Consider the following 778-nt stretch of genomic DNA (forward strand, 5'->3'; position numbering starts at 1 on the left):
TATCTCTCATGTACAAGTGCCCCCAGCCAGGCTGGTTTGGCCATGGTGGTCCCCAGTCTTTAGGGGTTCAGATCTTCCCAGCTTTCCCCTCCACTGTCCCTACATGGAGGCCCTGTCTTCATGGCCCATCACATCCAGGTTCCAAGCAATAGAAAGAAGAGATAAAGAAGAGAGAAACCTACCACACAGCGCTTCTGCTTACTCCCTTTTGTCCTGTCCTGTGGCCACACCTAGCTGCAAGGGAAGCATGCAACGGATCTTTGTTCTGGCCTTCTGTGTGCTCAGGAAGAAGTCTATTATAGAAGAAGGGAAGGGCAGACACGGGGACAACCGGCAGGCTCTGCCCCAGTGGGAATGGAAGGGAACATGGCAGGTTTTTCTCACCTGTCTGTCTCCAGCTCTGCACACAAGTCCTGTTCAGCCCCTTCTTTAAGATGACTGTGTGGAGCCAGGACTTGCCAAGTCACTGACTACGAATGACCTAGTTTGTGGGCAACAGAGCTGTATTTGTAGCCGAGTGTCAGATTGTTGCGACTTTCTGTTCCTTCGCACCCTCCTTTGCTACATTTATTTCATGTTGTCACCTTAGGGAGGCAGTATCATTTGATTAAGCAGCTCTTTTTATTCGAATGCTTTGACATTTAGGGCTTTTCTGACCCTGGAAAGTACTCCTCCCAGGACTAGTCAATTCCTTCAGATAGTAAAGGATTTGCCTGAGAGTGTGCCTTTCATGTACAAACCAACCAACCCAGAGCCCACACCCCAACCACTTCCTTTA

This window comes from Hipposideros armiger, unplaced genomic scaffold, assembly GCF_001890085.2.
Source record: "Hipposideros armiger isolate ML-2016 unplaced genomic scaffold, ASM189008v1 scaffold_471, whole genome shotgun sequence".
Classification (NCBI taxonomy): Eukaryota; Metazoa; Chordata; class Mammalia; order Chiroptera; family Hipposideridae; genus Hipposideros; species Hipposideros armiger.